The following is a 25,273-nucleotide window of genomic DNA, read 5'->3' as shown; positions in this document are numbered from 1 at the left end:
TTGCTATACAAGAGATGTAACCTAATTTACTCTATATTCCAAAACATGAATATGAACAATGGTTCTTGGATCTGAACTTAGATTCTAGTCATGCATGCCTATCTATTGATGCATACCAAAAGGTGTCTTGTTGAATTCACAGCTTCAGTGGTGATCCAAATGTCTTGGCTGTTGCTGCCCTTGGTCTTGGCTCTCTAGCCCTTGGTCTTGCCTTTGCAACCCTTGTCTTTGAATGTCCAAGAAGGACTTTATCTCCCTTTATATAGGGATCTGATGGCAAGTCGTATTTGGTCAACCATCCTTTTTAAGGTCGTTAAACTTCATCATAAAGGTCACCAAACATGCTCATATTGTGACCAATAAATGTCCCAACCTTTGAAGTTTGGTGCATGACTTGGGCACCTTTGAGAGCCTATAGGGCTGTCAAAACTGTCCCAATCATGTAGGAGATATTTCACATTAGTAGTGGAACTATATGTAGGTGTTAGGAGCTATTGTGCTAGGACACTAGTATTAATTAGCACTCACTTTGAATTATAGGTTTTAACATATGTGAAGCATACGCATACACATACGAGTATGAAAGTATGTTTGGCTCACTTTGAATTATAGCTTTTAACATATGTGAAGCATACGCATACGCATACACATACGAGTATGAAAGTATGTTTGGCTCACTTGGGCTGAAACATACGTGGCCCTAATTACATTATATTTTATAGTCAATAAATTATACTTTCACCAAATTATTGGCAAAGAGAAATGAGACGAGAACTTTATAATCCATTTCATATATCATAAGATGTCTAAAAAAATCAAAGGAAAGTAAACTTGCACACAATTTAGATCCTGGTATCTCATGACTCTAGAAAGTGGTTCGAAACCCTCTCTAAACAGGCAGTGAAAACGGCCTCGTATCTCATAATATACTGGACAGTGACATGTAATGTAACTCTGTCTCGGGCTCCATCTGGCACAGCTGACAAATCCTGGCCTCAGCTGGTACTCCTCTGAATCTGCCAGTCTCAATCTCTAGCTGGTGTGAGGATGTGCGCATCTGACCGCGAGAAACTGAAGGCAGAGAGGACCTGTAATGATTGTGGCGAGAAAGGCCACTACTGGAGGCAATGTCCCAAGCGGAAGACCGAGAAGGGTGAAGATTCCTCAACAGCAATCATGAAGACTCCGGCTTTTGTGCACCTGGAGGTGATGGACACCGATGTTTCATTTTCTTCAAGCAAGGAGGAGAATGGAGGACTCTCCGCAACGGATACTCGGGAGTGGATTCTCGATAGTGGTGCTACCAGGCACACGACTCTTTTCCGTTTCGGTTTACAGGATCTCTGTATGTGTTCTGGTCATATTCTTACTGGGGATACGTCCACTATCCTCGTTCACAGCCAGTGAGGGCAGGATGGAGATAGTTCCCGATGTCAGAGGGGGGAAGCATTCCTCCCAGGTGTTGTATGTTCCGGCACTTGGTTTTCATGTGTTGTCAGTGCATCAGGTTTGCAAGACTGGCGTACGGCTGGAGTTTGATGAGCATTTTGTTGCTCTCTGGGACAAAGCAACAGGCCAAGTGGTTTGGGAAGGCGGAGTGGAGAATGGAGTTTACAGGCTTTCAGCACTCTCTCTCCCAGGTCCTCAGGTTTGTGATGAGTGGCAGTCTGGTAATGGCCACTTGTGTGTGGATACACTGTAGGTACAGGCTTTCCGGGACCAGATGGTGGATATCTTAACAGTAGATGGCAGCAGTTTTGGCAAGAGCTTTCCAGTACTGATGTTGGTAGTTCTTGTGTTCGTCAGTCAGAGGAAGTTGAACAGGTCACTTATGCTCTGATGTCTCGTAGTGTTCGGGACATAGAACCTCCAGTAGATGTGGATGTTCTCTCCACGGGGACCTTTCGGAAAGCCAGGCAGGTGGCATGTGCTTACTTGCAGAAGGAGGTGGTTTCTCCAGGCTTTGTGGTTCCGGAATCAGAGGGGTGGTTGACAGGTTTCATCAGGTTTCCAGGACTTGTGTGTGCACCGTAACAGGTATTGATCCTTGTGAGCAGTGTGATGCCTTTTTGACTTAGAAGCTGTATGGTTCATTGATCTGGTTCATGGACACCAGATTGGACGGGAGCTTCCTGATGAGGCGGTTGAGCTCATGGTTGCGGATATCTCTTTGGGAGGCAGGATTGCGTTTCTTGTGGTTTCTGCGGCATGCGAAGGATCATGGACTCTTGTACATAGGAGGGGGATTGTTGGATGGAGTCCGACTCCACGGTTGGAGTGACTCAGTTTGGGGAGGAGATCCGGACACGAGAAGCTCTACCTCAGGCCCAGGAGCAGTTTTACGGAGTAGTAGGAGACAGTCATCTTTTGCCTTGTCGAGAACAGAGGCAGAGTACCGGGCTGTTTGTGATGCTGCTTGCGAGGTGGTGCGGATGCAGAGGTTGCATAGCAGGTTTGGGCTTCCACTAGAGGAACCCATGGTCATCCAGAGGCACTTTGTTCGTGAACAGATCATTGCTGATGACATCTTGTTGGAGTTCTGTTCGATGGAGGACAGTACGGTGGACCTCTTCACGAAGTCGCTATCTCAAGATTTGCTCAGGCGGCACCCCAGCTCCCAGTGGTTGGTTACACAGCCAGGAGCTGAGAGGGGGTGTTAGAAGTCATCTCCTGTCTAGATTTATACACCAGGGCCTTTGTTGCGGGTGTGCTCGCCCTTATCAAGTGTTTTATCATTTTTTCTCACTCCCCGCATTTTTTCCCTATTTTTTCCCATGCATCTGTATACTCCACTGTCTCCTGACAATATGTAAAGGTGGGTACTGACCTCCTAACCCACTGTGCTGTGGTGTTAAACACCATCACCTTGGTTTTACCAAGGTTAACAGACAATCCACTGTCCTGTGCAAACGTGTGCAATGCATCCAAATGACGCTGCATCCCCTCTGGAGAATCTGAGATCAGCACAATATCATCAGCATAAAATAACAACGGAATCCATGTCCCTGCTAGCTGTGCTCCTCTGTCACCGTCCCGCTCTACATAGTCTGAAACCTCATCCACGTACATCCCAAATAAGGTGGGAGAAAGGGGGCAGCCCTGTTTCACCCCAATAGTGGAGTGAACCATCTCAGATATACCCCGAGTAGTACGTACCTGTCCCACAACTGTCCTGTATAAACCCATGATTCCCCAAATCAGCTCTGTGGGCACTCCCATCTCCTGTAGTCTGCGCATCAGTCTGGCTCTCGGTACTGTGTCAAAAGCTTTGCGGAAATCCACAAAGCAACAATAAATCCTCCTGCCATATTATTTGCCCCCCTCAATAATAGCTCTGAGTGTCAAGATATGGTCAAGAGTGGAGAAACCTCTCTTGAACCCTGCCTGCCCTGATGCACGTATGCCCTCTCTCTCTGCCCATCTACTCAACTCCTGCTCAAGAATAGATGCATATAATCTAGCCAATGTGTGACCAATCATGATGGTACGATAATTCCCAGGAAGCATGGGATCCCTTGACTTGAAGATAGGCACAATCGTGGACATATTCCAAGTCTCAGGAAAACCCTCACACATGGCTCGGTTAAACATCATAGCAATAAGCTCTGCAAGCATATCTTTGGCATGAATAAAGTGCTCTGCTACCAAACCATCATGATCATATGCTCTCCTAGTCCTCATCTTGTCAATAGCTTTCCTTACCATCTCAACAGTAAAGAAAGCACATGTCTCTGGGCATGGCTCCAATGGGTCTGGCGGGGGCGGCTGTCTTGCTGCTGTGTACAGGGATGTTGCATACTCACCCCAAATCTCTGTGGAGGTAATGGGCTGGTGATGGTGAATGCTCATGGAATAGTCTCCATGCCTCGCTTGAGTCCTGACTCATAAATAACTGATACAAATCCCTCTCTAACTGAGCAAGATAAGTCCTCTTCTTCCGTCGCACTAGGTGCCGGAAGGTAATCCGTGACTGTTTGTGAGTGGTAACACCCATGAGCACCTCTCTCTGTAATCTGATCCTCATCTCTCTGCACTCCTCATCATACCAACTGTTCTGGGGCATGTTCCCAGATCGTCTCTGTGTAGGCTGACTATGGGGATATGCCTCTGATGCTGCAGCATGAAGCGTCTCTATCAATATCTGAGTGAGCTCATCTAATGGCCGTCCTGGCTCCTCGGCACATAAGCGTCTGTATATCTCATCCGTGTACACGGTGTCAGTCTCCCTCATAAAGTTATAACGAGTGTGTGTGGAGACGTGTCCCAATGGAGCGGTGCTGAACTGAAATGTGAGAGTGAAGGACAAGATAGCATGATCCACTGCTATTCCAACCGGCCTAGTGCCTACCATAAAATCCTGAAAAGAGGGAATGAGACTCGGCTGAGCCATAACATAGTCCAATGTACTGACACCATGCCTATGTGGAAAGCTAGTGAAACCGCCCGATGTCGGGAATCTCTGTAGGCCATTCAGGATGGCCAATCCATGTGCAGTCCCCATGTCTATCAAATACCGCCCATACACTATATGTTCCTCATCCTGTGAGAGTCTAGATAGGCCCATATCCCTAACATCAAGCTCCCTCAACATCTCCTCTGAGGTATCATAAAATACTGTCCGGTTATGGGCGGTCTTGGCATTGAAGTCTCCCAGGAGAATGATGTCAATATCCCTGGAGAACTCCCAAATGTCATCATCCAAAATAGAAAAGGGAGACTGCCCGCTAGGTGATGCATACACTGATGTACTAGGAGCAAAATAGTATATAGCAATGTAGAGATATTTGCCCGTCTCTGCCCTTAGTCTAAGCCACATGTACCTAGCCTGCTCATCTCTGCGGACTATATGTATCAGTGGTTGTAGCTCCTCTCTAAACAATACTGCCACTCCTCTTGAGCCCCGTCCTCTATGCTCTGAACGAGTCTCCTGTCTACAAGCTGTCTCCCATCGGTATCCACTAACATGTGGCATGGACTGTCCAGGAGCCTGATGCGTCTCACAGTAGAAGATGATGTCCCTCCCAGTGAAACTATCCTCAAAAGCCCCTACATCAAGACGTAGAGATCCATTACAATTCCAAGTAGCAACTTTGAGTGTAGTCCCATAGGTCTCGCGCCGTCATGAAGAGTGCCTCTCCATAATCACCACTCTACCATCTCTATAGAAGGCCACTTTCCCTTTCTCTCGGGCTGCCCTTATCTCTGGCATAACTTCTTTCGTGTGGGCAAGTTGCGAGAGTGTGAGGTCATCTCCAAGAAATATTCCCATCTTCTTGAGTGTAGGACGTCTCTTCAAGAAGTCCTTCTTCGCTTCCATGGAGGGGAAACGAATGATAAATTAGAAGATTCGCCACCACTACCTTCTCTCTTCTTTTCCACTCTCCATGCCTTTGTGTGCGTGGCTTCAATGCCCATCATAGAGAAGAGCTCCTTGGTTTCCCCTTCCGCATCATCACGGTCTTTTAGACCGAACACTTGTACATGTAAGGCCCCGGTCTTCCTCCTTTGCTCCTCTTCAAGGGTCATGTTGATGATGGTGGGAGTGGGGATGGGTGGCGATTCTTTACCTTTCCCTTTCCTGGCGACCTTGATCCATTTCTCGGCCTCGTCCATCTTCTTTTGTGTCTTTGTGATCACCTCCACCCATGAAGATGTCTTCTCTTTATGTTGTTCCTCCTCTCGAATGATCCTCATTTGTTCCTTGATGGTATTCAGCTCTTCAATAAAGGAGGGCTGAAATTTTCCATCCTAAGAGCTGGGAAGATCTCTCTTCGAGCTCTTGGATTTTGTCAAATCCCTTCTCGAGTTTGGAGAGGCGGTTGATGATTGCGGTGACGGAAGAGTTGACCATCTTCTTGTTTTCTTTGATAATTGTGCCGAGCTTGCCCTCCACCTTCACGAGCTCCTCTTTAAACCCGGTCTTGGCCATGACTTTTTGTAGAACTTCCCACAGCCAATGGACTGAAAATTAATCCATGACACAGGCGCGAAACAGCAGCAGCAACAGGGGGAGGGGGGGGGTTTTCAAGTCATGTAGGGAAAAGGGAAAGAGAGGAGAAGAGAGTTATGTTGCTGCCTTGGGGGCCTAAGGAAGGGTCAGCCCAGGCGAGAAGAGAGGCGGGCGCAGGGGCGAAGGGGGGCAGGGCGGCGAAGGAGAGAGAGAGAGGGGGGGCGCAGGCAGGCAGGCAGGCAGGCAGGCAGCGAAGCGGGCAGCGGGAGGGGGGGGCGCAGGCGGGCAGGAGAGAGAGACGAAGGAAGAAAGATATATTAAGTGTCTACTAAAGAGACCCAATGGGCCTATGAGACCAAATTGATGCAATAATGTTCATGGCATATCTCATCATGGAATGGAAAATAGAACAGAAAGGAAACCTAAACATAGCCATCTCATTGGGGTGATACAAAATTTTCCATGGAAACTCATCATGGAATACTAAGAACATAAAAACATGAGAGCAACATCAGCTCCGAGTAGATGGTATACCACTCTCCAAAATATCAAGCTATGGTCGAGGGGTTTCCCTCAGCTATGTCACGTGGAAAGGTAGCTCGATGGCGGTGGAGCATGTCTTGGATTTGGAGCTGATGAGGTGATCGTGGCTGACGCCGGGGGGGGGGGGGGGGGTGTGTCGGACACGCTGGAGTGCGGAGGCTTGATTCGAGGTAACTTCTCTCGGGCGAGGTAGGTCGAGAGTAGCTCGTGGAGGGTCCACAAGATCCACTATGTTGGTGTCCTCCACCTCCTGGGTCCGGAAGAAATTGGTGATGGGTGGCTGGCAAGAGAGGGGGCAGGGTGGCTGGGGCCGAAGCTCTCTCAAGGTGTCCCTGTGTCTGCGGAGCTCAAGCAGCAAGAGGTCTAGGCAACGCTGGTCTTGGAAGTGAATGATCTTGGAGAGTGGACCAAATCCCTCACGAAATAGACAGTGAAACCTTTCGTGGATCTCATAGTATATTGGCAGCGACATGTAATGCTCCTTCGTCTCGAGCTTTGTGTGGCATAGTCGACAGATCCTCTTCTCTCTGGGTCTTTGTATGAGCTTCTCGGCTCTAAAGATGTGCTCAGCTCTACCTGTCTCCACTCTGAGGCGGTGGGATGAAACCTGGATCTGGCCAATCGCAATCCGCATGGCATGGGACATGTGAACACTCAAGTAGCGTGGTTGTTGGATGAATCCAGCCTCAGTGAGTGAGGAAGTGATCTATGTAGAAGTGCATCTTCGTGGGGAGCTCTAGAGGTGTGATCCATGTGCAATGTGAGTAGAGGTTGAGAAGATCTAACCAGATAACCTAGTTGGTATCCTTGTGAGACAGTCGGAGAAAAGGGGAGTCCAAACTGGTCCATGTGGAGCCCATATACTGAGAACCAAGTGGAAAGTAGTGCATACCATACTCCAAAGTGGCTGTCAAGTGTTAGCTGTCTGGAGGACTCCAAGGCAAGTCGAGAGAGAGAGAGAGAGAGAGAGAGAGAGATGATGAAATGAAATGAAATGTTATATTAACGTCTTCAAAAGGCCAAAGTGACCTATGAGACCAAAGTTACAACCATGTGACATTTGATACACTGTCTGGAAAAGAAAAGAAAGAACTGAAGGTAAGTATCTAGCGGCTAGCCCTACAATACATTAGTAGGAAGCATCCGGAAGCAGCAACTAGGGAGAGTGGGAAGCTAATGCTACTAGTCAAAATGGGGTACATGAGTACATGGATATGAATACATGAGAGAGAGAGAGAGAGAGAGAGAGAGAGAGAGAGAGAGAGGGGCACGTCTACTAAAGACCCAATGGGCCTATGAGACCAAAGTGGTACAATAATGTACATGGCATATCTCTTCATGGAATGGAAAATAAAACAGAATGAAAACATAAATATAGCTATCTCACTGGGGTGATACAAAACTGTTCATGGAAACTCGTCATGGAAAACTAAGAACATAAAAACATGGGAGCAACATCAGCTTCGAGTAGATGGTATGCCACTCTCCAAAATGTCAAGCATGGGGTTCACAAGTATGGCTGAGAGGTCTCCCTCAACTATGTCACGTGGAAAGGTAGCTCGATGGCGGTGGAGCATGTCTTGGATCTGGAGCTGATGAGGTGATCGTGGCCGACCGGGGGGGGGGGGGTCGAGGGCGTCGGGCACGTTGGAGTGCAGAGGCTCGGTCCGAGGTAACTCCTTGGGTGAGGTAGGTCCAGAGCAGCTCGTGGAGGGTCCACAAGATCCACTATATCGGTTTCCACCACCTCTTGGGTTCGGAAGAAACTGGTGATGGTTGGCTGTCGAGGGAGGGGGCGGGGTGGATGGGGCCTGTGTCTCAAGATGATGTCCTTGTGTCTGCGGAGCTCAAGCAGGAAGAGGCCCAGGCAACGTTGGTCTTGGAAGTCAATGATCCTGGAGAGTGGACCGAATCCCTCATGAAATAGACAGTGAAACCTCTCGCGGATCTCATAGTATACTAGGCAGCGGCATATGTAATGCTCCTCCGTCTCAACCTTTGTGTGGCATAGTCGGCAGATCCTCTCCTCTTTGGGTGTCCATACGAGCTTCCCGGCTTTGAAGATGCGCTCAGCTCTACCTGTCTCCACTCTGAGAGGCGGTGGGAAGAAACCCGTATTTGGCCAATCGCAATCCGCATGGCATGGGACATGTGAACACTCAAGTAGCCCGGCTGCTGGATGAATCCATCCTCAGTGAGTGTGAGGAAGTGGTCTCCGTAAAAGTGCATCTTCGTGGGGAGCTCCGGGGGTGTGATCCATGTGCAATGTGTGTAGAGGCTAAGAAGATCTGACCGCATAACCCGGTTGGTATCCTCATGAGATAGCCAGAAAAAAGGGGAGTCCAAACTGGACTGAAGGGGGGGTAGGCGGTCCATGCAGAGCCCGTATACTGAGAACCAAGTGGAAACCAGTGCATAGCATACTCCAAAGTGCCCCTCAAGTGCTAGCTGTCTGGAGGACTCCAGGGCAAGCCTCGGGTACTTGTGGGGATCCATGTGACTGATGCGATGAAGGTACGTGAGTGTCTGGAAGAGTGCCTCCACTACCATCGGGGTTGTAGCAAGCTCTGCCTGGATAATCTGGTGTGGAACTGATGGTTTGCTGTGGATCATACGGGAGAACATGATGACCTGGGGCCTCTCGACACGCTGCCAATCCTCATCGGATAAATCTGGCCCCAAAAAGCTGCTCCATACATCAAAAGGCTGGTGTGACGAGGGTGTTGAAAAGCTAGCCCTTCGTCCTAGGCTCTTGGAAATGTGCCTGGAAGCACTACCACTCAAGTAAGCTCAAGGCTGCATATCCTTGCGTCACTCTGGCATGTGCTGCGAGAAGCATGGTAAAGCGTGGGCCACTGAAAGTGACACCAAGGTAGACATAGGATGGGAAAATCTCCACAGGATCCTCTCTATATGTGAAGCTCAATCTGGATGTGACGGGGCGGGAGGTATTAAAGACCATTACCTTGGTTTTACCAAGGTTAATAGAGAGGTCCCGCTGAGTGCAAAAGTCATGTAAGGCATCCAACTGTCTTTGAAGCCCTTAGGGTGAGTCTGAGAGGAGGACGATGTCATTTGCATAAAGTAGTATGGGGATCAATATGCCTGCCGGTGTGGGACCAGCCCCGCCTAATCCATCAATGAAGCTTGAGATCTCGTCAATGTAGAGGCCGAAAAGAGTGGGTGATAGAGGGCAGCCCTGTTTCACCCAAATGGTGCTGGAAATCTCCTGTGATGTACCTCTTGGGGCTCTCACTCGTCCGGTGAAGGACTCATAGAGGGCGATGATGCTCCAAACCATGTCAGATGGGACTCCGATCTCCTGTAGACGGTGTAAGAGACGGGCTCGGGGTACAATATCAAAAGCTTTGTGGAAATCCACAAAGCAGCAGTAAATCCTCTGGTATCGTGCTCTACCCTCCTCGATGATGACACGAACGATGAAGATGTGGTCAAGGGTAGGGTAGCTCCTCCAAAAGCTAGTCTGTCTTGAGGCTCTGCATCCTTGGCTCTTTGCAAATGAATTGAGCTCCGCCTCTAGCACTGATCCATAGAGCTTGGCCAATGTGTGGCCAATCATGATCGTCCTGTAGTTATTAGGATCAAGTGGATCTCCGGCTTTGAGGATGGGGGTGATGGTGTTGGTGGACCAAGAGGGTGGAAATCCTTCACAAAGGGCTCTATTGAACATGTAGCTAGTAGGGGCTTTAGGGTATCATTTGCATGCGAGATGTGCTTAGTAGTGAGTCCCTTATGATCTTGGGCTCGCCCATTGCGTAGTCTACGAATGGCCTTGAGGACCAAGCCCTTGTGAAGAAGGTGGAGGTGGTGGGGCGGGGTCAGGTTGTGGGGGTAGGGGTGGCTGATGGGGGATTTCATAAGAGGGAGTGTGCATAGGAATGCCATGTGTCTAGGCAGGTAATAGGTGTGGGAGGGCGATGTTCTCGGAGTTTCCTCCATGCCTCTTTGCAGTTCGGCCCTAAGAAAAGTCGGTATAACTCATCCTCTTTTTGAGCATAGATTTCTCGTTTCTTGCATCGGGTGAGCCGTTGAGAAATTCGTTGCGCTTGTGATTTGTCCAATCCGTACCTCATGCTTAAGACGGGAGCGTGTGGCCCGTCATACCAACTGTTCTAGGGCATGGAACTGCAAGGTGGCTTGGTGGTAGACCGCCGCGTGCATATGAAAGAAGCTGTGGCGGATGTGTGGAGTGGTGGTGAGTTGTGTTGTGAGGGTGGATAGGGGGACAATAGGTTTCACATTCTGGAGTTGGCGGTAGATATGGTTGGAGTAAACAAGGTCAAGCTCGTGATCAAAGAGGACTTGAGTGTAATGTGAGATGGGGGAGGTGGAGGGACGGGTGGTGTGCAGGTAAGAGTGAAAGAGAGGTAGGCATGGTTAGTTTCGAAAGGGGGTGGCGAAATGGAGAAGTCGGGGATAAGGTGTGCCAAAGTCGGAGATCCCATAAGGTAGGCCACAGTGCTAGTACCTCCTGAGCGAGGGAAGGAGGTGAGGGCGCTGGAGGAGGGCCATTGGGACATCCCGTTATAGATAACGAGACCATGTGCAGCTCCCAGCTCTAAGAAATATCTCCCGGACACTGTGACCTCCTCACGGTCCTGTGATGATCGCTGCAGCCCTCTGTCAGTGATGTCCAGCTCCTGTAGTCTGATAGGGTCGTCTAGATCGAGTAGTGGGACTTGCTGACTTCCCGTCCTGGCTTTGAAATCCTCGAGTAGGACTTTCCCCTAGTTGTGAAAACTCCATGATATCCTCATATAATGGTAAGTATGGTGACTGGCCATGCTGTGCGGCGTAAGGGGAGTGGCGTGGTGCAAAATAACACACAGCAATGTGGATGACACTGTCATTGCTAAGCTGTAGTCGCACCCAAAGATATCGTGCATCCTCGTCCTTCCGGACGATGTTGAGAATCTGTCAGAGATGGGATCTAAAAAGGAGAGCTACCCCCCCCTAGAGCCACGTAGTACTCCTGATGTGTGGGTCTCGCCTCGAAAAGCTGACTCCCACTCATACTCGGCTATGTATGGTAAGCCCCTCTCAGGGCTCTAATCATAGTTGCAAACATTCTTGAATGCAAGGCTTTGCAAACGTTTGCAAACGGTTGCAGTTTGCATCCCTTTGCAAACTTTGCCTGCAATTTTTTTAACACTTACAAATTCGGCCAATTTTGGGCAGTTTTAACATAACGACTCTTCTGGCATACACTTCCGCTCCTTGCGCGCTGTTGACCAGCACTACACGCCTGCGCTCTCGGCTCCCTTGCGTGTTTGTACTCACCCACGGCGAGGCCCAGCCGCCCAAGGGGCTTCCGACCCGCGAGCTTCCGACTCCCGAGCTTCTCTCTACTACCGAGTGAAGGACTTCTTGCCTTCAAGCCTTCGAGATTTGGGAATGGGAAAATCCTCGGGACCGGAGTGGGAGTATGTAACCCGCTTGAAAAAGAAAGGAAGAGGGATGTATCAGTGCAGGTGTAAATTTTGTCCTCATGAGTGGATAGGTGGGCCTTTGCGAATTCGTGCTCACATCCTAGCCATTTCACTGCACGGTGTGGACAATTGTGAGCATGCCCCAAAGGATGTGAAAGATATATGCAGGCGATTGCATGTCAAAGCTGACCCTATGTATGGTAAAAAGGCAATTGATGATGCGGTGGGGGATTTGGGGGATGCTGCTCAGGATGTATCAAATGTGGCGGCTTCAATGTCAAATGTATGTGGTTCTTCTAGTACATGTAACGAGGCAGTTTCTGCAGACAAAAGAAAAAGAGTCTCTAAGCGTAGCCATTCTCAAGGAAAATTGGGAGCAGCATGGCAATTGCAAGCAAGAAAAAATGCAACAATTGCAGTGCGGCGTTTCTTCTATGCAGAGGACATTGCTCATTGCAAAGTGAGAAGTCCGTATTTTTTGGATATGGTCAAAGCCATTGGCGAAGCCGGAGCCTCATACAAGCCACCTTCATATGAGGCACTGCGTGTTAAGGAGTTGAGAGATGAAGTCAAATGCATAGATAGAGATTTGCTTGGCATAAGAGATAAATGGAAGAAATATGGATGTACAATTGTATGTGATGGCTGGTCCGACACCAAGAAAAGGCCAATCATTAATGGGCTGGCATCATGTATTTATGGCAGTGTGTTCTTAAAAGCCGTTGACACAAGCGGTCAATTGAAATCCGGAGAGTTCATCTTTGGTATCCTTAAAGATGCTATTCTTCATGTTGGTCCTACCAATGTTGTGCAGGTATGCATGGACAATGCATCAAATTGTGTGGTTGCGGGAGAGCTTGTCGAGGCTTAATGGCCTCATATCTTTTTTACGCGCTGCACATGCCATTGTTTGGATTTGCTATTTGAAGATATTGGCAGCTTGACATGGGTTTCCCCCGTTCTTGAGTGGGCAAAGAAGATTGTGAAGTTTATAACAAGGAAGCCAACTCTTTTGGACATGTTTCGAAGGTACAGCAAGAAGGAGCTTTTAAAGCCAGCAGAGACACGTTTTGCTTACACATTTATTGTATTGTCAAACTTGCTAGATGAGAGAGTCTACACTGGCTTGAGGAAGATGGTTGTAAGCGATGAATGGACAAATGCAAAACAGGTGAAGAACAAAGTTATTGGCTTGGAGATTACAAGCAAAGTGTTAAAGAGACAAGATTTTGGCAGGATGCAAGACAGATTGTGAAAATAATGGCACCTATTTTGAAGATTCTTCGCATGGCTGATAGGGAGGGAGCCACCATGGGATTAGTTTATGAGCTCACAGATAGGATGGTGGAAAGCATACAAAAAATGACAGGTGTTGATGAATGCAAATTGAACCAAGTAAAGGCTTTATGTGTTGATCGTTGGGACATGATGCACTCTCCTCTTCATGCCACAGGCTATGTATTGCATCCAATTTGGAGAGGCAAGGGACAAGAAGCAGATGAAGAGGTGCAAAATGGATGGATGACATTTATTGAGCGTTATACGCTTGGAGATGTTGTTGAGCAAGGTGCATTGATGGATGAATTGGATAATTACAGGTCATTGAAGGGTACTTTTTCTCGCCCACTTGCTCTAGATGAAAGCAGAATGCATGAAGGGGTAAAGTGGTGGGAGTCTTTTGGTGCAAGCACCCCTAAATTGCAACAACTTGCCATTCGAGTGCTTTCTCAAGGAACTACATCTTCCCCATGTGAGAGAAATTGGAGCACTTTCTCACTCATTCATACCAAAAAGAGGAACAAGTTGAAACCTTCAAACACTGAGAAATTGGTATACATACATACCAACCTTCGACTTGTTTCCAAAATCAAGCCAAGAGGGTATGAGAAAGTGGAGGTAACTTTGGAAATGATCAACAAGGAGAAAGATGATGAGAGATTTGTTTCTTCACAAGAGGCTCGTGAGTCTATGGAGGATGAGGAAGAAGAGGACATGCATGCAGTTGGTACTGAGCAGGCTGAAGTTGATATTGTTGAGACAGATGAGGATGCTACTTCATCTTCTTCCTCTGAAGAGGAAGATGATGAATGATCACGATTCACCATGTACATGACCTCTCACACACGGGCACTTTTTACCTTGGCTGGACAAGGGTTTTTTCCCCATGTGAGCACACTTCACTTTTAGTGTGTTGGGCTCTTTGCCTTGGGACTACAGTCTAGTATTCTGACTTATGTACTTCACTCTTTATGCGATAATATGAGTATTGAGTACATTTCCAGCACTCTTGAGTCTTGAGTCTTAAGTTCTAAATTCTAACATCTTTTAAGTTTCAAGCTTTCAAGTTTTTCATTGTGTTTTCAAGCATTGACTTTGAACATTCTATTTATGTCCAAAAAAATAATTTTTTTACCCACCACGAATGCGAATGCATCCACCCTCGATGCATTCTTTTGCAAACTCGGCATTCTCGAATGCGAATGCACGAATGCAAAGAATGCTTGCAACTATGGCTCTAATGAGTCTCTGTAAAAAAAAATGACATCCCTGCGTGTGAGAATCTCGCTCAAGCCTCTTGGATTCGACCACAACATGCCATTGTAGTTCCATACTACCAACGAGAGAGAGAGAGAGAGAGAGAAGGTTACATCATATCCATGAGGTAAAGAAAAATTTTTGTTAACAAAAATCTAGAACTATAAAATCTGATCTAGGTACATTAGTAGAGCTCTCATATCACCCTAATACATCCCTCATGGGCCATTGTGACATGGTGCTCAAGGTGGTAAAACTGAGCTGGCACGCGAAGGTCTTGCAATGATGGGAGATGATGGCCTAGATCCTCTTGTAGTGACGTGGCCGTAGGCCAGGGCCATGGGGTCTGGGGTGTCGAGCTCTGCATAACTTAGTGGCTTTGTCGAGTGTCACACCTCTTGTCCGAGCTCTTGCACTAGCTTGTGGGTCGGGTATGATGGGTGGATCGGCCCTTGGAGTGTTGGCATGGAAGAAGTCTGTGAGAGCTCTCTGTGCTGGTCCCCGAGCAAGTACAACTGTTGATCTGGATCTCACTAAGGACTCCTTGTGTCTACGGAGCTTTAGAAGAAAAAGTCCCAGGAATCTTTGATTTGGGAAGTCCATGATCTTCGAAAGTGGTTCGAACCCAGCTTGGAAGAGGCAGTGGAACCTGCCCCGAATCTCATAGTATACAGGGCATCGGCACATGTAATGATCCTCTAGCTCGGGCTCTGTGTGACAGAGCTGGCATATCTTGTCCTCTGGTGTGGCCGCACCTTGGGCCCATATCTGGTAGTCTCCACTCTCAACTACTGGGACGAGGTATGGAGAGAGAGAGAAAAGACTAAATGCGTGCGAGTGGAAACTTGTGTCCAGCCTCGTAACTTTTTTTCCCTCAAAAAAAGGGTCACGTAGGCAGCTTATTCTCTTAATCTCTCTATGAGGGTGGTAGAGATCCAGGTTCTTTTGATGAGCTAGTGGGCTTGCTTCTCCAAGAGGAGAAAACTAGGGCGAAGCGCTCTCATGGTGGTGAACATGCTTTTGCTATGAAGGTTAAAGGGAAATGTAAGGTTGATTACAAAACATCGTCTTCAAAAGGTGATAATTCAGCCAAGGGTGAACCTTCAAAGAAGAAGAAAGGTAAATGTCATTTTTGTCACAAGCGAGGACACTATATCAATGACTATTGCAAGAGGATTGGCCAAGAGAAAGACAAGAAGAATGATGGGAGGCAAGGAGTAGGGCAATGTGGTGGCTCCCTTGAATGATAAAAGTGAGAATTCAACCAACCATTTGGAGGCCGTTTGGAGGATGACTGGGTGTTTTTGACCATGGAAGAGCTCAATGATGAGTTGTCTTTGAGTGCGCGAGAGAAAAGTCAGCCTATTTGGAACATGGACAGCGGAGCTTCCAAGCATCACCACTTCCAGACGTGATGTATTCAACTCCATGCAGGTTGTGGATAATGGGAGGAGTGTCTCATGTGCAGATCACTCTTCAGACTGCGTAAAAGGCATAGGCAAGGTGCCTTTGGTGCTTGCCAATGGATGTTGGTGGTCCAATGAGGGCCCCATCCTTGGGAGGATACATGTATTTTATCACTTTCATTTATGACTATGCGAGATTCATATGGGTATATCCAATGAAGGAAAAATCCGAGGCGTTCATGGATTTTCAGCACTTCCATGCAACGGTTGAAATGTTGTGGGTTGTTAAACTCACACTCTTCGTACAGTTAGGTAATACATGTCAAATGCTTTCAAGGCATACTTGCAAGGAAAAGGTATCAAGCATCAATGCACAACGCCATATACACAACGAAATGGTGTAGGAGAGAGAGAGAGAGAGAGAGAGAGAGAGAGAGTAGATCTTTGATGGAAATGGCAAGATGCATGATAAAGAATTGCCATAGAAGTTTTGGCTTGAGGCCATTCTATGCACAACTCATGTACTTAACAGATGCCCCACGAAGGCCTTGAAGACCATCACACCATTTGAGGCTTGGCATGAGCGTAAGCCCAAAATTGATTACGTTCGTGTGTTTGGTAGCTTGGCATATGCATATGTACCCCAGGAGAAAAGGACCAAGCTGGATGATAAAGCTGTGGAACGTACTTTTGTGGGTTATAGTCATGAGAGTAAAGGTTACAGTCTTTATGACCTCTCTTCTCTACTTGCAAGGTTATCACCAACAAGGATGTCATGTTTGGTAAAAAATTGGTTCAGCCGCTTGCCTTTACACATAAGCAAGTTATTGGTGACCCGGATGACTTGTTTTGATATTCAGTGATATTCCCACATTCTGAAATTTCTGAGTAGCAAGGTTTGGGACAGCAAACACCTGTGGATGGGCTTGGAAATCAGTCCGCTAATGAGTCCTATGGTCATGCAGGTGTTGATAAAGCTGTGAGGGATGAACGGACATCCATACAAGAGGACAGTCCCTAGATGGCTGATTCGTACCCTCCACCCAAGAAATAAAGCTAGGTGCTCCTTTTGACAGCAGGACAAGTGCGTCAGACAAGAGGTGAAACTTGCAAGCATGAAGTGGATTATACTTGCTTGGGTAGTATGTATGATTTTGAGGAACCATTCTCTTATGAGCAGGCTCATGGCAATGATCATTGGGAGACAACCGTGAAGGATGACTTTAGTTCCATATAGAAAAACAATACTTGGGACCAGTTGACTTGCCTCCAAGCAAGAATGTGATTGGTATGAAGTGGGTGTACAAAATCAAACAGAAACAAGATGGATCCATTGATTGGTACAAGGCAAGGCTGGTTGCTAAAGGCAACCATTTGCACAATCATTGCATTGGTAGCTCACCATGGTTGGAGTATGCATTAGTCGGATATAAAGACAACATTTTTGAATAAGGATCTTGTGGAAGAGGTGTATGTACAACAACCTATAGGCTTTTGTAGTTGCAAGACATGAAAGCAAGGTATGTCTCTTAAAGAAGGCAATTTATGGTCTCAAACAAGCTCCTCAAGCTTGGTATGAGAAGATTCATTGGTCTCAAAACAAGCTCCTCGAGCTTGGTATGAGAAGTTCATACACATTTGTCTAGCCAGGGATTCCAAAATAGGCTTATTGAGAGTACTCTTTATGTGCAGAGATGGTTCATACATTTTTATAGTCATCTTGTATGTGGATGGTGTGATCTTACAAGGAACAATGAGCTGAAAATTACAGCTTCAAAGTTGAATTGCAGAAGGCATTCGAAATGTCAGATCTTGGTCGTTTACATTTCTATTTGGGCTGAGTTTGGCTATGCGCTTACAGTGATGCAGATTAGGTTGGCGACAATGATGCTTAACATTCGATAGGTGGTTTTTGCTTTTTGTTGGGGAATTCTTTCATCTCATGGCTTAGCAAAAAGCAATCTATAGTGGTGACTTCGTCATGTGAAAGCTGAGTACAAGTAGTCTTCACAGCCATAGTTGGGTGCATATGGTTGAGGAGGTTACGTGATGACTTGTATGCATGCGATTAGGGCTAAAGATTATCCATCCAGAGAGACACTCATGATTCCATCTATCTCGATTGTTGTACTCCCCTACTTATAGATAGTCGGAGTGCTATGGCTATTGCACGGAATCCAGTTTTCCATGCATGGACCAAGCACATAGAGGTACATTATCATTATGTGCGGGAGAGGGTTCATGCAAGTGATATTAGCCTCATCTATTGTCATCACAAGACAACCTGGAAGATCTCCACACCAAAGCACTTCCTTGTGAGAAGTTCGAAGCTTTTTGCAAAGCTTTGGGCTTGATTCCTTTGAGGGATTGATCTACTTTGTACATACACATTTCCAATGTAGGGAGGATTTGTAGAGATATTCACATTAGTAGTGGAATTGTATGTAGGTGTTAGGAGTTATTGTGCCAGGACATGAGTTACTAGTTAGTGAATGAATGCACAGTGCGGAAGCAAACAAGCACTAGAGTGTGCTGAGTAGAGAGTGCAAGTCAGAGATATGAAGCAACTATGTTGAATGTACTGAAGTGATACAGTGAAACCGGCCTCGGTCTTCAGACAAAACCAAAGGGCGGTGAAACAAACACTCACACATAAAACACTTCAACACCATTGAGAACCTAGAAAAGGAAAACAAACAAGGGGAGCTAGAGTGCTCCTACAAACAGCACACGGACACCGATTGGCCCCAAATCGGAGTGGCGTCCCTTGCGGTATTTCTTTAATTGAATATAAGAGCTTTGATTACAATAAGGCTGGGAACTCAGCCGTCACAGTAGAACTCTTGAAGCCTGCAAGTACCCTGCATCATGGCTTCATATCCACTCGGCATCCACAAACAAGTCCAGCCATTGTTCACATCGAAAGACTCTCCCACATTGAGTCCTGCATACAGAAGTCTTTTCCCATGATCAGAACTACCACAACCATCCATAGCCTCTCACCCTATGAACAGCATCACACCCTGACACATCCAATGCTTCTGCATCACAACACAGACTCCCAAACTGTCTCTTAAAAGAGAACTCGCATCACAGCACAGCATACCATACAGTCGACACACCTGTACCAACCCTCTCTACCTTCCAAGGGTACTACCCATCTCTGTCATGGATTCCCTATCCCCTGCCCAATCAGTAGCAAGGTTGTACCAAACATGTGTCCATTCTTGTACCTTCTGCTTGCATGTGACCTATCTCTTGGAGAAACCCAAAAACATGTTTCCTCGAGAAACCTATGACCTGTTTCCACATGAAACCCTTAGGCCTGTTTCCCTTTGAAACTTCTGTCCTGTTTCCATACAGAAGCATTCATGGCACCATTCAACAACAGTGCCAACAACGGCATACATCTAGTTACCTGTTCCCTCATGAAACATCTGGAAACATAGAGATGCCTATAACTGTAGGTCCCTCTGTTCCTTTCTAGCAGGAAGAAAACAATCTGCTCCATGAGCATGCAACCATGCGAGCTTGCTTCACTCCCATGCCAAGAAACACATTCAAGTGACCTTTACTTGCAGCCGGAAACCCAAGTACATAGCTGAATTTGCAGCCAAACAAAAACAGCCCAAAACAGTCTCGGTTGTGCGTCTCCTTCTGCCCGCCTCCTTCCAAAAGAAAGAGGGATAGAGAGAAAGACCTGTTCAGCCTTGCGCCTCCCCTCTTGCAATGGCCAGCAGTCCTGCGCCGCCTTCCATGAGAGAGAGAGAGAGAGAGAGAGAGTCTTGCACTTCCTAGAGCCGGCCTCCCAAAAAGCATGAGAGAGAAAGAGGTGTGCCTCCCTCCAAAAGTAGAGTAGTCTCTATAAATTACCTAGGGGTCTCCCAAGGTTTTAAAACCTTATTAACTTTAATTTTTGGCCACCAAAGGTTATAGAACCTTTTTAAATTTTAAATCTCCGTCCCCTTCACACATGGTGTTGTCCACACATGGGTTTCATTTTCAACTCCAAACTGATGCCATTCACACTGTCCACCATGTCCTCGTGCACACTTGCATACTGTCCAGAGAAAAACACAGGGTCGTGACATACAGTTCCAAGCAAGAGACATGAAGAGTCTCATAAGTGAGGGAGCAAAAAGAAAGACTAGACTATAAGAAAAGTGGGAGGCCAGTCCACCTATTTATAGGTAAGAGGGGTTGGCCGATTGGACATGAGAACCTGGCCGATTGGACATGGGTCTGTTGGCCGATTGGGAAAAAGATACCCGAGATGGAAAAAAGCCTAGAAAAATGTACAAAAATAGGATGGTCAATCCGCAACCAAGGGCCATGAAAAGGGACCAAAAGGGGACACCAAATATGAGCAGAAACTAGAGATGAATGTGCTAACACCCGAGAAGCCGAAGATGAGGAGCCAAGGAAGCTTGAGAAATCGGCTTGGTGAACAAATGTGTTGCATTCTCCACTAAAGGACAATACTTCGGATGCTGAACATACTCCGAGAAGCCGAAGATGAGGAGCCAAGGAAGCTTGAGAAACCGGCTTGGTGAACAAATTTGTTGCATTCTCCATTGAAGGACAATACTCCAAACGCAAATCTCCAGTAAGAACCCGTTCATGAACATAGTGATACTATATCTCAATGTGTTTTGTATGAGCATGAGACATAGGGTTCTTGACGATGGCGATGCAACTTTGATTGTCACACCAAAGAAGAGTAGATCCGGTAGGAGGACAGCCAAGCTCCTCCAATAATCTCCACAACCAAATTGCCTCACATGCAGCATAACAAACTGCATGATACTTCGCCTCTGTAGAGGAAAGCGCCACAATAGGTTGCTCTTTACTGCTGCATGAAATGGCTTGCGACATGCTGGGGTGGATAAAGCCAGATTGCAACAATTCTTCGAGTTGGCGGTCCAACTCCGATTCCATTGCCTTGGAAAGGCGATGTGGAAACTTGCTCGTGGGATTCCGAGCATGGGAGGAGATCAATCTTATGGTCCTTCGATCTGGACGGGGGGAGTTGGGGAGGGAGATTGTCCCGAAGAAAAATCTTATGGAACTTTTCATGGAGAGCCAAATACTTCTCAGAAGTATTGGCCACCGTCCGGGCAGTCGAGATGTATATCATCGCACAATGTGCGCCTTTCCCGATTGCTCGCTTAGCCTGCAAGTGGCTTATAAGTGGAAAGTTCGGAATTCCTGGCTCACACTTAACGGTCACTTGGGCGTTTGACACATTCTGATTAATCTGGCAAGTGTGCTTGTCCCACTTGACATTAGGAAGGAACTTGTGAAACCATTAAATGTACAATATTATGTTTGCTTCTACGAGAGGGACAACCATAAAATCACGTACAAACTCTATGCCTTGAATAACTAATTTAGCACCTAGAGCTTCATACTTGACACTCGTTGTCATGCATTTGCTAAACCCCTCAACTTGCTTGTCCATCGAAGTCAAAATAAAATGGACACGTCGAGCGGCCTGTTTCGTGACCACGTTCTCCGTGCTGCCGTTGTCAAACAAGACAACGACTCTCTGGCCACCTATGTAGCCAAAGGTCTTGAGCAATTCGTTGCGCTCATACTCCTGGTCATGGGCGCCCTTCTGCTTATCTTCGAGCTCCCGGCTAATGATTGCTCCAACTGAAGCATTGGGATTTGAAGAACTAGGGACAGCTACTAGGGTTTGTGTGGGAGCTGAGCTCACCACGGAAGCTGTGGAGGTTGAGGTGGTGCCGTTGCGGTCTTTGGAGCGGTAGTTTTCTTGGGACACTCCCGAGAAGTGTGGCCTTTTGTATGACAAAAGAAACACCTATCCTCCTTGTACTGAGAAATCTCCTCAGCACTCAACTTGCCACCCGTCTTATCTGTCTCTGCTTTCTGGTTTGGAGTAAGCTTGGATGCATTGGTCGAGTTCTTGGAGCCAGAGGCTCCTGTGCTCTGTCTTGGAGAAGACCCTGTCTTGTTATGGCCTTTCCCCCCCGAGGCGGTAGCCTTGGGAGTAGCCAGCTGGGAAGTCTTGGTCTTGCCACCATTATGCTTTATTTTAGCACTCTGCGCCAGCGAGTGCGTCTTCAAAGGTGGCTGGCTTGAACATACGCACCTCCCACTGGATTTGTGTGTCAAGGCCATACAAAAATTGCCCTTTCTTGTTCGAATCAGATAAGCCTAATTGCAAACATAAAGTCAAAATTCTATTGGCAAATTGAAGGACTGGTTGCGCGTTTTGACGTGCTCCCTTGAACTCGTCTTCGAGTCACTCAAGGTAATGGGCGGTAGAAACCGTTGCTAAAGGTCGCGGACAAACTCGTCCCACACTAAGCTTCCATACCTAAATTGGTGTGGGCATGAGCCCATTGGGTCCACCAAGGAATGGCCTCACCTTCCAAGTACCAACTGGCTAAGATCACTCTGTCAGTATCGTTCTTTCTAACTGCGGCAAAGTAAGCTTCAAATTGATGCAACCATGAATAAAGAGTTGTGGGGTCGAGTTTACCATTATACTTACTGAAGTTTATTTTCTCGGGAAAATGATTCGAGGAAGCCGTTAGTGTCAATCTGGCATCCAAAGCTGCAAGGTAATGCTCATGTTCCACGCGTTGCATGACTTCATCTTCTTGTTGTCGGATCTCCAATGTCGGAACTCGGTTGCGGTCGTGACCCTACGAGAGGGTCCCTGTGTAGAGGATCTGGAATCTGGGATACGGAAGGAGAGGGAGGAGGAGACGGAAAACGTGGCGTTGGAGAACGGGTGCGGTCTTCTAGAGCCAGGATCTGTGCCTTCTGCTCTTCCAACTTGGTAGTTTGGTCTGCGATTGCACGCATCATCTGTTGGGACATCTCTGTAACACTCATGCTTGATGCCCTAGCTCGGCTGCATGGTGCACTCTGATCCCAAGGTTCTTGGTCTCTCTTGTTGTCGAAGCTCGCCATGGTAGGAAAACACACTTCCTTTCCAGAGCGCAATCTGACCATCCACTGTGTGTGCAGGAGGCTTCCGGAGGCTGAAAACCAACCGTCCTTCGAGGGACAGGAGTCATTCCGAAAGGGGTAGTCCACCGGAGTCTAAAAAACCAACCACACGAGCGCAAAAAAATTCCTGGTTTCTTGTTGAATCTTTACACTTGAAGTAGGCTCTGATACCACTGTAACATGCGGAAGCTTTGGGGGAGATCGGTAACTTCAATGCTCAGAAAAAAGCACACTTGTCGCGACGAAATTAATGCACAAAACTGAATATAGATGTGTAGAAAAATAGAGAGAGAGAGGGAGAAGAGAACACAGTATTGGGTCCCGAATACCCTCTGTAGGGCCCCCACAACAAATGGTGTATTTGCTTTTATTAGAATGATGCAAAACTGAAATAAAAGACTGAACTTGAACCTTCTTGGCTGAGATAGATCTCTGCCCTTGACGTTCAATCCTTCACCCCTTCTGCGTTAGCTTGTCCTTGGCTGTCCTAGCCCTTTGTTCAGCTTCAGCACTTGGTGAATTATGAGATCATTTTAAATGAACTGATTTATGTCTTGGGTATTTATACCCTTAAGGGAAGGTAGTCGGTTGTTTTAAAGCCAGCCGACTGTCTGAAATTTGCTCCACGACTGGTAAAATCAGCATTAAATGCTGTAAAATCAGCGCATGACCCAAAACCACTGCTGGCCATCAGGCGCCTCAGATCTGGCTGCTGGGCAGTCCGTGTGGGCTGCCCCACACCTGGCTTACAGCCCTCTAGGGCTGTGTAACCTGTCGGCTGCCTATCCAGGAGCCCTAGGGCTGTCCTACAGCCCTTCCATGGCCATCCCATGGCTGTGTTAGAAGTCATCTCGTGTCTTGACTGATAGACGAGGGACTCTGTTGTGGGTATGCCCGCCCTTGTAGGTGTTTTCTCATTTTTCCTCACCTCCCATATTTTCCCCCCATTTTTTTCCATTTTTCTGTGGCTTGGGTGGCAGCCGTGAGGTGGCAGGATGTCCTAGTTCTTGGTCGACTTCATCTACGTCTATTGGTGTTGGCCGATTGTGTATTACAGGTCCTGGACACCTTGATGATGCTGGCCGATTGTTCATACCTGGTCGTGGTGGACATGGTCCTGTCGGCTGTCCTAGAGCAGGCCGATTGCAGTGTTGGGGCCATATATAGTGGCCCCATAGCCCCTTGCCACTTAGTGTCTTGTATTGTGTTGTATTTCGGGATCTTCTTGTGTATATAGAGCAGAGTTACACGTCTCTATCTCTCTCCTTCTCTTGTGCTATTTTTTTGCACTGTTCTTGCTCAAGTGTTTCCAGATTTGGTCATCATCTGTGCTGCGTATTCAGACATGGTATCAGAGTCCTAGGCTCTTGATAGTTGTTGGGAGTTGTGTGAGCAAGAGGGGGACTATTGCGTTGCTGATTGGTGGATTGTTTGGGATTGTTTGGGAAGAGGAGAAGCAAGAGGATGGTGGGTTGATTTGCGGGACAGCCACTTGTAGGTTAAGTTCTTCTTTGCTCCCACCCATCCACCCACCCTTTTTCAGTTACATCCCTGTAATGGCAGATCTGCTTGAGATGGCTGAGAGACATGTGAAGATCCCGACACTCCCCACGTTCCCAGTGGATCGTCAGTTGGATGGGAACAACTACGGCATATGGAAGGTTATGATGGAATCTGTTTTGGAGTCTTACGACCTTGCTGATTTCATCGTTGTTGGGGTTCCACGGTCGGAGGTAGAGGAAGGGGAGTTATCGTCGATTCGTAATAAGGACCGGGGGGCATAGGCACAATTATGGGATCATGTCAATGCCAGGGTCCGCTCATTTATCTTCCTCAACTGCACACCGCAAGTAATCAATCATATCAAGCATATGACACTGGCCAGAGGTATATGGCAGCATTTGGCTTCTCTTTATAACAAGGTATCGCCCATGAAGAGGATTTCTTGGCCAACGGTCGCAAGGCCGTAACAAGAGCAAAGGGAAGGCTTCGTCGGAGAAGTCTTCTGAGAAGAAGTTCGACTCAGACCACGAGAAACTAAAGGCAGAGAGGACCTGTAATGATTGTGGCGAGAAAGGCCACTATTGGAGGCAGTGTTCCAAGTGGAAGACCGAGAAGGGTGAAGACTCCTTAGCAGCAATCGTGAAGACTCCAGCATTTGTGCAGCTGGAGGTGATGGACACCGATGTTTCATTTTCTTCAAGCAGGGAGGAGGTTGGAGGACTCGCTGCTACGGATACTCGGGAGTGGATTCTAGACAGTGGTGCTTCCAAGCCATGACTCCTTCCCGTTCAGATTTACAAGATCTCTGCAGGTATTTTGGGTAAATTCTTATTGAGGATACATCCACTATCCCAGTTCACAGTGAGGGTAGGTTGGAGATAGTTCGTGGTGGCAGAGGAGGG

The 25,273-nt window shown here is 47.3% G+C and overlaps 1 protein-coding gene across 2 annotated transcripts in view; it reads left to right on the top strand.

The window, feature by feature from the left end:
* Positions 1-25,273, top strand: part of LOC147605160 (chromatin remodeling protein DDM1-like) — an 80,013-nt gene that overhangs the window by 14,162 nt on the left and 40,578 nt on the right. The window lies entirely within an intron of this gene.

The sequence above is a fragment of the Cibotium barometz genome, chromosome 60, assembly GCF_041138505.1.
Source record: "Cibotium barometz isolate CiBa-2024 chromosome 60, ASM4113850v1, whole genome shotgun sequence".
Taxonomy (NCBI): Eukaryota; Viridiplantae; Streptophyta; class Polypodiopsida; order Cyatheales; family Cibotiaceae; genus Cibotium; species Cibotium barometz.
Note: the sequence above shows the minus strand (reverse complement) of the source record. Positions and strands in the feature narration are given on the sequence as shown.